Here is a 12,310-nt window from a genome sequence, read left to right as displayed (position 1 = left end):
GCCCAACAGTAGGGACCGATGGGGAGGTGGGCACCGTGTGCTTTTTGTGTTCTTTCTTCATTCTTTTTGATGGTTGGAAATGCCAAAAGGAGGCTCACCGTTAACTTTTAATCCTGTGATTTAAATACAATGCCAGGCACTAGCTTTGACCCCCACTGCCTTCAGCACAGAATCCTGCTGGATTCACACTTGGCTCTTAAACACAGCATGTTCAGTTTTTCAGCAACATCAGTGATGTTCTTTTCAACTCATAAGAGGCCATAGATGCCGTCACGCTGCTGAAGAGAGTATCTAGGCTGAGAGGGGGCGATGCTGGGTATTTCGTCTGATGCAGCGTTTTTACTCTCGGGGGCCTGCTCCCGGGTACAGGACCAGTGGTGCTGACACGCTGGCTCTACCCCAGCTTCTGGGAGTGAGTCCGAGGGAGGAGACCTGCTGCCTGGTTCCCACTCCACTGGCACTAACAGCTGTGTTTTCAACTTGGAATTAGAGGCTGGGTATGCATGCACTGAGGGCTTCACACCCAGGGTCTAGTGCAGTGCTGGGCAAGGCGGGTGATCACAAAATTCTAGTTGACTAAAGTCTGGAGTTCACCACACAGTGTCTTGGGCTCCTTTTCATCACAGTTATGTTTCCGCTTGATTCAGGTTTCAGCTCACACATGTAAGCTCCACCCCTGCCAGGTTGAGGACTATCATATCTCCCTGTGTACATCCTTCTTAGGACTTAATCATACCTGAACACAACCTGCCTGTTGATGTGTTTACTTGTGTATTGCCTGTCTCCCTCCTCCCGCCAGACTGTTGTTATGTGCCGTCGAGTCAGCTCCAACTCATGGCGACCTTATGTATGATAGAAGGAAATATTGCCCAGTCCTGCACCATCTTCATGATCGTTGGTATGTTTGAATCCATTGTTGCAGCTATTGTGTCAATCCATCTCATGGAGGGTTTCCCTCATTTTTGCTGACCAAGTTTTTAACTTTACCAAATATGATGTCCTTTTCTACAAATTGGTCTTTCCTGATGACTTGTCCAAAGTTAGTGAGCAGAAGTCTCACAGTCATCATTTCTAAGAACGTTGTAGTTGTATTTCTTCTAGGACTGATTTGTTCATCCTTCTGACTGTAAGCTCTGTCATATCATGTACAAGACACTTTCTGGCTTGTTCAATGCTTTTCCCCAGTGCTTAGAATAGTACATTGTACAAAGTAGGCACTCAGTACTATTGAATTTGTTTAAGTGGTTTCTGATGATCATTAGATAAATAGATTGTAAAATACAACAATGCCACAATTAACTAGACATCAGACTGTTGACAACTAGAACCATCTGGAAAACACTTTTGAACATGAAAGTGAAAAAGAAGTCAATGTCTGAAGTAAGAGGAAGAAAACTCCTTACACACAAAGCAAGTACTGGACTCTTTAAACCATGTTTTTTTGTGGTTAGTATGAAAGTCTTAGGCTAGGTGATCTCACAACACCAGATCAGAAGTAGTAAACATGCAAAGTGTTGGCAGAGATGCTGACTGGACAGCTCTCTTTCATAGTAGGCTACAAAGACCAAGAAGTGGTTATGGGGTTCTATGAAAACACTGCAGTCAAGAAGACTTGTATTTATGATCTGGAGTCCTCCAGAATTAGGTGTAAATCTGGGGTTAAGAAAGTAGGGAACTATAGATAGTACACATATGCACATGGGTGTATATGTACTTTAAGGAGCCCTGATGGTGCAGTGGTTAAGCACTCAGCTGCTAACCGAAAGCCCAGCAGTTCAAACCCACCAGCAGCTTCATGGGAGAAAAGACTTGGTGATCTGCTCCTGTAAAGATTACACTGCAGGAAACCCTATGAGGCAGTTCTACTCTGTCCTATAGGGTTGCTGTCAGTTGGAATTGACTTGACAGCACAGAACAACAACATACGCGTGCTTACTCAAAAAATCAAACCTATTGCTGATGAGTCAAATCTGACTCATAGCAACCCTGTAGGACAGAGTAGAACTTCCCTACAGGGTTTCCAAGGCTGTAATCTTTACTGAAGCAGATTGCCACATCTTTCTCCCGTGGAGTGGCTGGTGGGTTTGAATTGGTGGGCTGGTGGGTTCAGTCAGCAGCCGAGCACTTAACCACTGTACCACCAGGGTTCCTTATGTGTGTAGTTAGTAGTACTTTAATTAAATATTGTCACTTTATAGGTGCAGGCACTTGAAAGGGTAAGCTTCCTTTACCTGGTTTTCATTTAGCTGTTTCTTCATGAGCCAGTTGGTGATGCTGTCAAAGTCCCACATGAATATATTTCTCTTTTTTATATTTAAGTTTTTATAATACAGGAACTCTCACTAAATTACCTAGATAGACCATGTAGATTATTTCTTGTCTGTAGACAATTATATCAGGAATATGCTTGTCTTACCAAGAGGCTGAATGTTCTCATCCTGTACACAAGGCCATGTATGCCTGGCACTCCAACAGCTGCTCTTATTTTTAACTGCTTTTGTGTGAGAATACAAAGAGAAATACCATGTACAGGACAGGATGTTTTCAATGCTGACTTAGATTGCATTACCTAATACTGTAGTTACAGACTTCATAAGAGCTGTCTGCAGGTGTTGAGAGCCTCAAAAATGCCTGTGATTGTGCTTTAGACACTGATAACTAAGACCAATGTGGAACACTTCACACATAATATTTGAAAAGGCACCAGAAATAAATCATGTATTATTCTGAACTGGAATGACGACCTGACTCACTTCAGATAATTCATTTTATGAAGGCTGTGCCCTAAGTGTGTTATCATGGACAGTGAAGTTGAGGGGCTGGCTCTCGTATCTGTGAACTGGAGACAGCACTACACTCTGTCTCATAAGGCACATTTGATTCCATGAGATGTTGGACGTGAACCCACTGTGGAGTCCTGGGTGCCACTCAAATGCAAGTTGTTAATATTCGGTGCTTTGAGGTTTTACTGAAAGCACCTTCTCACCTTTCATTCGATTGTTGCGACAAACCTAGGAGATGCCCATATTTACAGATGAGAAGGTTCACTTTCAAGGTCAATGTTGTTAGGAGGTGAGTGTGGAACATATATCTCTCAGCTCCTATTTGTATCCTCTTCTATTATTCCAAATCATGTAGGTTATAAGCTATCAGATCAAATAACGGGCAACTCCATCAATATTCCCTCAGAAGAATATAAACTCTTGCTCAAGAATGGCAAAATTTAGATCTTCTTTTCAAACGCATATAAGAATAATGTTGAAAAGGAACCCTCACCCTTATCGCAGCGTTATAATGGGATTAATTGAGGAATTCCTCTACAAATAAGACCGAATTGCAGTGTCTTCTTTTTTTAAGGTTTCAGCTCTGTCATATGCGGTTTCACAAACCCCAGGCTCACTGTGCCATTTCGGGGAGCACATCATCAGATTCAATAGTGGGTTTAGCAGTAGGAAACCACCACTTTCTTACTACATGGCTTCCCCCTTGGCAGATTCTACCAGCAGTATTCACAGAGAGGGAAACAGAAGAGTAAGATCATTGATTTAATTATAGTATAATGACCATTTGTTGAAAACGACATAGAGGAATAATATAAGCATCATCTCATTTAACCTTCACAGGAAACACAATGGTTAAAAGAGAGATATTTTGATTGAAATCTTAGCTCTCTCCATCCGGGAGATTTTGGTCGATTATTTAAACACTCAGGGCCTTAGTTTCCTCATCTGTAACACGCCCAGTTCTCATACAGCATCATTAAATTTAAGTTAAGGTGATACATGAAAGCACTTAGACAATGCTTGGCACATAGCAATACTTAGTCAATGTTAACTGTCTTTATTAGTACTAAAGCCCATTTTACAGATGAAGAAACTGAGATTCAGGAAATCAAATGATTTGTTCAAGGACAAACCACAGGTTTCTCTCTTAACTATGATATTTGTTGAAAACTCACAATCAAATCTGTGACCTAGAAGGAAACTGTGATGGTCTGCTGTCTGCCGCTGGGGTCAGAGTTTTGCCATCTTTTGAGGTAGGATGGAACTCCTGTATTGACCAAGCCTTCTCCAAGTTTAAGGCCAGCCAGAGCTTGGGCCATGTATTGCCTCTTGCAATGGCTATCATTTATTCTGACATGAATTCCGAAGTCTTTGCATTTTACTCAAGGAGATCAAATACAGACCGCAAATAAGCAGTGCTACTGCAGAGCAGGTGACATGCTTTCCTCTTTTCCTTTATAGAACTCACCAAGATTAAATATTTTTCTTGAAATCATATGCTTATAATTCTTCACTAACTACCTAGCAGAGGTGACTATGTTCTGAAGGCATAATTGATTTTTATTTTAACTTATTTTTGCAAGGAGTTTGGGCCATCGCCCCTGCCTTGAGCAGAGAGCTTCCCCACTTCTCATGCTGGTTAGTAGACTCAATTGCTAGGTTTTCCTGCCAAGCTGTGGATTTCATGCAGTCTCTCCCCTTCGTGGCTATGAAGGCAGAGAATGCTATGGAGAACTGCATGAGCCACTCTCTTGGGAGGGAAAGGAGGGAGCCTTATGTGTTAAAGCAGGTTTCTCAAGCTCATTGACATTTGGAGCTAGATCATTCTTTGCCGTGGGGTTGCCTGGGGCTGCCCGGGGCATTACAGGACGTTTGGCAGCATCGCTGGCCTCTATCCACTAGATGCCAGTAGTAGCGTCCCTCCCCAGTTGTGACAACCAACAGTGTTTCCAGACATTGCCAAATGTCCACTGAGGCGCAAGTCATCCATGGTTGAAAACCACTGTGTTACAGGTTTGGGGTCTTTGGCTTTTCCACGGTATCAGAGACAGAGGGAGTTTTAGGGTCTGAGGTTAGGTCTTGGTGTACTGCTGAAAGGTGGCAGGGCTCAGCCAACTGTTCAGGATACTCAGGGTGTAGGGTAGACAAAAGTTTTCACTGATATGGCTGTTTGCATATTAAAACACATCCTAAATTAATATGTTGGCTTCATAGTTCTTCACATTGTAGAAGACTGGACCTCTTTTTTTAACAGTTAATTGTTTTGCAATGATCTTCTATATCCAGAGGTACATTGGGCTTTTTTTCTTACTGTTTAAAAACACATACCACTCTCACTCCTTTAGAAAATAAATTTCATGGAAGAAGAGGAAATGTTTGGAAGAGGAAGAGGTTAACTTTTTCATCAGGACTATGGTATCATTTGCATTTCTTCTACCCTGGTTTCTTTGAAGCCCAGAGTATGTTTGCAAGGCTGGTCTAAGTCTTCCCCCTTACCCCTATTAGACAGAAAATAAGAATAAAATGGGAAGGTCAGGTTCTCCATGGCCCAATCATAAGTGCAGTCCAAGGGCCCTCATGACTACCCCTGCTGCTGCCACTGTGTGTGTGTGTGTGTGTATGTGTGTGGGTGGGTGGGTGTGGGTGCATGGTTTGGACTTCGTTGTGTTAGACCAGTGAGGCTTCCAACCCCATTTGCAGTCCAGAACAGAATGAGGCAGTTAGGAAATATACTTAACTGCTCCTGGGAAGATAGAGCTGCTTTGTGGAGCTTATTTCAAATGGGTTTTATTTCAAATCTACAAATTCATTCAAATCCAATCACAGCAAAATTCATAGATTGTGATGTCATGCAGATTGAAACCAAGAAAGGCTGTATACGATGCCTCCTGCCAGATTTCACTCAAGCTTCAGGAAACTCCCCCACCACCAGTTGTTTCTTTCTTAAAGAAAAAAAAAAAATTGGCTTTGCTTTATGGGCAAGACTTCAGGGCTGTGATTTGCTAGCCTCCCTTCCATTTACAGATTTTTCTTTTTGTAACAGCCCTTGGGCCTATGACACCTCATCTGTACTACTATTTTTCTAAGCTTATATCACACCAATTTATTATATTAAAAAGAGACTATATCCTGTAACTGTACAGACACCAAAGTTGTCTACGGCCTGAGGAGGAAGTGGGTAGAGGAGGAATTTATAGTAACTTATCTCACCTATTTATGATTCTGAGGTTGATTAAATTGAGACAAAAATTTCAATCCACACAACTTATGACTTTAAGGCTAATTGAATTGAGAAGACATGGAAAGCCCTTTGTGGTAGGCCCACTCTGTGCAGTCTCTGTGAGGTGAGACTAATTTTGCTGGGCCTCTTGGAGACCTCACTCATTTCATCACTGCATGGCAGAATTGGATTTTAATGAAGTCATTCAGGATGACTTAAGAAAGTGATATATTTTAAGTCTGTTTAAGGGGACGTGTGAGCCTTAAGCATTTTTTTAAAGGAAGAAGATGATTTTCAACACAAGGATAAGAAATTGGAGAGTATGTGCATTTCACCCCTCTGTTTCTGTTCCTTTGGGAATGTGGTTGAGGGGGCCGCTGAAGCCATCTCCTTTAGCGCAGCAGTGGGTCTGCACTGCCCTCTGTGATGGAAACCATATACCCACCCTGGATTGGAATGGTACTGGGTGTGTGTCTGATTTTCTCCAGTGAGTCTTTCTGTTACTGTTGTTAGTTCCTGTTGAGTACATTCCGACTCATGGCAGACCCCTGTGTTACAAAGTAAAACTTCTCCATAGGGTTTTCTTGACTGTAATCTTTATGGAAGCAGATCACCAGGCCTGTTTTCCAAGGTACTACTGGGTGGGTTCGAACCGTCAAACTTTAGGTTAGCAGTCAAGAGCAAACTCTTTGTGCCACCCAGGGACCTACCAAAACCCACCTCTTCCCAGTGTAGTCCCTGAATGATACCAAAGGTTGAGTGTCTTAGCTCAAACTATCAGAAACGGGGAATGAAATTGTAGTTTTCCAGTTAATGAATCCATGAATAGATGTACAGCGGCTTGGGAGTCAGGTTTATTTTGTGTCCTTCTAGGGATCTGAATGGTTGATCCTAAAAGCAGGAATGATGTGCTCACTCTCTGAGCTAGGAGGAGGGCAGCTCACTGTGTTCTCGTATCACTGGTGTGTGAGGCCATCCTTGGTTTAGAGACACGCTTACTTCTTTTTTATCACAATGCTTATCATTTCGTGTGAAGTTGCTTGTTTATGTCCATGTCCCCTACCCAAAATTTCAGAATTGAGCTTCTCTAGAGAAGTTATAAAGAGCCCTGGTGGTGCAGTGGTTAAGCGCTCAATTGCTAACCAAAAGGTCAGAGGTTTGAGCCCTTCAGCTGCTCTGTGGGAGAAAGGTGTGGCAGTCTGCTCCTGTAAAGATTACAGCCTTGGAAACCCTATGGTGTAGTTCTACTCTGTCATATAGGATCACTATGAGTCAGACTCGACTCAGTGACAATGGGTTTGGCTTTTGGTTTCAGAAAAGTTATGACTTCTAGAGGTTTGTTTCTACACTTAGCACACTGATTCACACAATAAATGTGCTAGTAAACTTTTGTTGAGAAAACAATTGATGTGTAAAAGAAAATAAGTCTCTATTGCAAGAGTGAGTCCCGGGTAATGCAAGTGGTTAAGCACTGGACCGCTAGCTGAAAAGTTGGCAGTTCAAAACCACCCAGAGGCACATTGGAAAACAAGCCTGACAATCTGCTTCTGAAAGGTCACAGCCTTGAAAATCCTATGGAACAATTCTACTCTGTACACATGGGGTCACCAAGAGTCAGAATTGACTCGACGCAACTAACAACAACAACAACGAGAGAGCCTCCCAGATCTCTCTCAGAGTTGTAGTTGGAAAGTGCTTGAGGTGACAGACCAAAGAAATAAAGTTGGAAATAATGAGGCACAATAGATGGGATTAGTACTGGTGACACAGTGGTTAAGAGCTTGGCTGCTAACCAAAAGGTCGGCAGTTCAAATCCACCAGCACTCCTTGGAAACTCTATGGGGTGGTTCTACTCTGTCCTATAGGGTCGCTGTGAGTTAGAAACGATTCGACTCTATGGCACCTAACAAGAAGTTCTTCAAAATGCAAAAATAATACAGTGGAATGATTGTGATATTGTTCAACCAAAACAAGTTTCTTCTTTTTATTTTATCCTAATTTTTTAGTTTCTGCCTGCTAAACGGACTGTACTCAATCTCTTGGGAACTCATATTTATTTAACAAATATTTTTTGGATGTCTATCATGTCTAAGCAGCCTTGGTGGCCCAGTGGCTAAGAGCAATCGCTGCTAACCAAAAGATTGGCAATTTGAATCCGCCAGCCACTTCTTGGAAACTCTATGAGACAGTTCTACTCTGTCCTATATAGGGTTGCTATGAGTCTGAACCAACTTGATGGCAATGGGTTTATCGTGTGTAAGGCACTCCACTAGATGCTCTGTGGGGTGCCCCTAAAACACCTTACAATCCAATTGTAAAGAAAGATGCATTCAAAGACTGAACTACCAAACAGTGAGCATCTCCTTGTTCATTCCCTCATACACTCAACAAACCACCACCAGTCCTTAGCTGAGTCAGGAATTGCGCTAGTGCTCAGGGCGAACATGGGATAGGAGAGTTCTGAATATCAGTCAGGGCCTGGCATAATACACTCTAAATCTGATAGTCCGAGGAGACTACAATGAAGGGAACATTTACAAAGGTGTGGGCAGATTGCAGGAAAAGCAGCAAGGAGTGGTACCCTACCCCAGTGGCTAGTGCGGGGGAGGTATAAGGTTGGTGTCTTTACAACCCTCAGACCCATAGCCAAGTGCCCCTGGAGCTGGAGAATGGGGTTCAGCTGACAACAGCTGGTGGGCAGCCCCATGTCTCAAGTTGAATGGAAAATGGTGAGGGGTGGGTTGCAGGCCCTGAACCATGGTCCTGAACCATGGTCCTGAGGTGCTGTGGATGTGCTATTTAAGAAGCAGAGCAACAAGACTCAGTTGTTGATTGGACTTCAGAATGTTGGAAGTAGAAGAATCCGGGGCCCCCAAGTTTTTGGTTTGGGTAAGAACAGGTAAATATACCAGTCACCAAAGCTAACGGGGAATACAAAAGGATTAACAGACTTTGAGGGGAAAGAACATGATGGTGAGCTTGGTTTTAGTATTTTCAAGTTTGGAGTGCCTATGAGATGTCTAGTGGAGATAACCACCAGGAGCTGGAAGTGTGGGTTTGGAGCCTGGAGAACAGGGAAGCTGTGTTGGAGATAACACACCACCAACCAAGTGAGTGTGGATAAGATCTCTCTGGGAACAAGGCGGAAACCGCATGGAGCTCATTGAAGGAGGGGCTGTGGGCTTGATTTTGATTTTAAGGTTCAGGTAGAATTTATCTGACTGGAGGGAGGGAAGAGTTTTAAAATCACCCACTAGAAGTCAAGATCTATGGAAGGATGGGCCGTGCTAAGCTGCAGTAGGAATGCCCACAGCAGAAAGGAGACAGGAAGGAGAAGTCTCATCCTGAACAGGCCTCTGAGGAGCATGAGCCTCTTCTTACAGAGCAAAGGTGATTGGCTGTGAAGTTGCTAGCAGCGAGGCTGATCCCAGGACATGGTGGCCGTGTGTGGGCTGGGCTCTGTCTTGCTCACTGTGGCATCTCCAGAGTGTGGAGCCAGGCTCAGAGGCCTGTGACAGGAATTGGAACATGAACCACAAGAAGAAAGACCAGCTCTGAGGTTATGGGCCTATGTTACTGGGAGAATGATATTATCTTTGGTAGAAATTGGAGGTCAGGAGGGCTAAGTTAGTTGAATTTGGAAAGGAAGATACTATATTAGCTTTTCAATTTACTGAATTTTCAAACAATGATATGGAATTCAAGTGAAAAAGTCTAGTTGCAGCTGGAAGAATGCACCTATGACTTGAGAAAAATGTCAAGGCTGTAGCTGCAAATTTCAAAGTCATTAGTGTAAAATTTTAGTATAAAGGTAATTGTTGAAGATCATAAGAAAAGAGAAGTCCAAGGTTGCAGTCATAGGGCTCAGCCATAATCAGGTGGGAGATGAGAAACAGAAGTCATTGAAGAAAGAAAGAGCATCAAGACAGCGCTGTGATGGGGGAACCCAGAGCTTCCTTCAGAGAAAAGCAGTGTAAAGCAGGCTCAACAGCAAAACTTGCTGCTCCTCCAGCATTTGTGAACTCTCTGGTGTGGGAGAGGCACAGGCATTGTGTGGAGGTCTGCCTGCCCACCCTTCAGGGCAAATGGTCCAGGTATTACATGGTGAGTGAATCAGGAGAGATTTCTAAGTAGTCTCTGATCTTTGTACTGACAGACTTGAAGCTCTATGTATGAAGGGAAGAGGAATTGCTATTTTAGTTTCTATCTCTAAAGAGGGCCCAGATTAAAAAAAACAAAAGTCACTCCCCTTTAGCTTTGTAAATAATCCCTGGGATCCCCAAACACACACAGGTGAATCTGTTTTTTTTTTGTTGTTGTTTTTCTTTTTCTAAATTTTGTTTCTCCATGCATCTGTCAGTTTGTCATACTGTAGTGGCTTGCATGTGGTGCTAGAAGTTATGCCACTGGTATTTCAAATACCAGTAGGGTCACCCATGGTGGACAGGTTTCAATGGAGCTTCCAGACTAAAACAGACTAGGCAGTCTACTTCTGAAAATCTGGCCAGTGAAAACCTTACGAATAGCAGCAGAACACTGCCTGGCACAGTGCCAGAAGATGAGCCCCTCAGGTTGGAAGGCACTTAAAATACCACTGGGGAAGAGCTGCCTCCTCAAAGTAGAATCAACTTTAGTGACATGGATGGAGTAAAGCTTTCGAGACCTTCATTTGCTGAGGTGGCAAGACTCAAACTGAGAAAAAACAGCTGCAAACATTCATTAATAATCAGTACATGGAATGTAGGAAGTATGAATCTAGGAAAATTGGAAATTGTCAAAAATGAAATGGACCACATAAAGATCGATATCCTAGACATTAGTGAGCTGAAATGAATCAGACAATCATATGGTCTACTATGCCTGAAAGAGAAATTGACGAGGAATGACATCACATTCATTTTTAAAACGAACATTTCAAGATCTATCCTTAAGTACAACGTTGTCAATGATAGGCTAGTATCCATATGCCTACAAGGTAGACTAGCTAATGTGACTATTATTCAAATTTACACACCAACCACTAATGCTAAAGATGAAGAAATTGAAGACTTTTACCAACTCCTGCAGTCTGTAAGTGATCGAACACGAAATCTAGATGCATTGATAATTACCAGTGACTGTAGTGTGAGAGTTGGAAACAAATAAGAAGGATTGGTAGTTGGAAAATATGGCCTTGGTGATAGAAATGACAGCGGAGATTGCATGATAGAATTTTGCCAGACCAAAGACTTCTTCATCACAAATACATCTTTCCAATAGTATAAATGGCAACTATTCACATGGACCTTGCCAGATAAAATACACAGGAATCAAATCGACTACATCTGTGGAAAGAGACAATGGAGAAGTTCAATATCATCAGTCAGAACAAGGTCAGGGGCCAATTGTGGAACAGACTATCAATTGCTCATATGCAAGTTCAAGTTGAAGTTGAAGAAAATTAGAGCAAGTCCATGAGAGTTAAAACAGGACATTGAGTATATCCCACCTGAATTTAGAGACCATCTCAAGAATAGATCTGATGCACTGAACACTAGTGACTGAAGATCAGATGAACTGTAGAATTACATCAAGGACATTATACACGAAGAAAGCAAGAGGTCATTAAAATGACAGAAAAGAAAGAAAAGACCAAAAATTGATGTAAGAAGAGACTCTAAAACTTGCTCTTGAATGTAGAGCAGTAAAGTGAACAAAAGAAATGAAGTAGAAGAGCTGAACAGAAGACTTCAAAGGGCAGCTCAAGAAGAAAAAGTAAAGTATTATAATGAAATATGCAAAGACTTAGAGTTAGAAAATGAAAAGGGAAGAACACACTCAGCATTTCTCAAGCAGAAAGAACTAAAGAAAAAATTCAAGCCTCAAGTTGCAGTAGTGAAGGATTCTATAGGAAAAATATTGAATGACACAGGAAGCATCAAAAGAAGATGGAAGGAATACGTAAAGTTACTGTACCAAACAGAATTGGTCGACATTCAGCCATTTCAGGAGGTAGCATACAATCAAGAACTGATGGTACTGAAGGAAGAAGTCTAAGCTGCACAGAAGGGAATGGAGAAAAACAAGGCCCCAGGAATTGATGGAATACCAATTGAGACGCCTCAACAAAGGAATGCAGCGCTGGAAATGCTCAATTGTCTAGGTCAAGAAAATTTGGAAGACAGCTTCCTGGCCAACCAACTGGAAGAAATCCATATTTGTGCCCATTCCAAAGAAAATGATACAACAGAGTGTGGAAATTATCAAACAATATCATTAATATCACATGCAAGTAAAATTTTGCTGAAGATCATTCAAAAGTGGTTGC

This window comes from Trichechus manatus, unplaced genomic scaffold (assembly GCF_000243295.1).
Source record: "Trichechus manatus latirostris isolate Lorelei unplaced genomic scaffold, TriManLat1.0 scaffold00038, whole genome shotgun sequence".
Classification (NCBI taxonomy): Eukaryota; Metazoa; Chordata; class Mammalia; order Sirenia; family Trichechidae; genus Trichechus; species Trichechus manatus.
The sequence above is the reverse complement of the archived record's forward strand: the minus strand, read 5'-3'. Positions refer to the sequence as shown.